The following is a 919-nucleotide window of genomic DNA, read 5'->3' on the forward strand; positions in this document are numbered from 1 at the left end:
TACTGCTGTGTATTCAGGAATGTGTGTTCAAGGATGTTTCTATAGCAAAAGTTCTACAAGCCTGAGATATCTCCCTCCTGAGAAAGGGCATATTTGTTTGCTGTCTACTCCCAGAATGTATCTCTGTGAAGGAAATGGCAGGCGAGTTTGACTGCAGCCCGTAATAAAAGATTACGAGTTCCTAAGACTGTTTGCCATTTGTGGGTAATGGTGGCTTGCCTTGTGAGAATTTTTCTGAAATAAGCAGTCTGACTCCAGTGAGAGTGAAGAGGAGATCTCACTGGTGGATCAAAGCCACGTTTGTTCCCAAAGGCCTCTATCCCAGAGCCTATACTCAAAATACATAAGGTAGGGTGGGCAAGTAACCCCTTGTTCTCTGGCATGTCTTTCATATTTTCTGTCAGTTTCTATGACAGTATGATAGTTGATTTGTTTGTGTGTGCGATTGTGAGTTTTGACTAACTTATTTAGGTTGAAAGGAACAAGGAGATAATAACAATAACTCTTATTTATGAAAACCATTGTGGTGGTTTGAATACGAATGGTCCTCATAGACTCATGTGATTGAATGCTTGGATCACAGGGAATGGTACTATTAGAGGGATGGTGGAGATGGCATTGTTGGAGTAGGTGTGGCCTTGTTTGAGGAATTGTGTCACTGGCATGACAGGCTTTGAGATTTCTTATGCTGAAGCTCCATCTAGTGTGGAATTTCAGTCTCTTGGCTGCCTGCTGAAGATAGTCTCCTAGCTGCCGACATTAAGATGTAGGACTCTTGTGATTGGGTTACCTCACTAAGGATGATATCCTCCAGATACATATATTTGCCCAAGAATTTCATAAATTCATTGTTTTTAATAGCTGAGTAGTACTCCATTGTGTAAATGTACCACAGTTTCTGTATCCATTCCTCTATTGA

Source organism: Mus pahari, chromosome 19 (genome assembly GCF_900095145.1).
Source record: "Mus pahari chromosome 19, PAHARI_EIJ_v1.1, whole genome shotgun sequence".
NCBI classification, from domain to species: domain Eukaryota; kingdom Metazoa; phylum Chordata; class Mammalia; order Rodentia; family Muridae; genus Mus; species Mus pahari.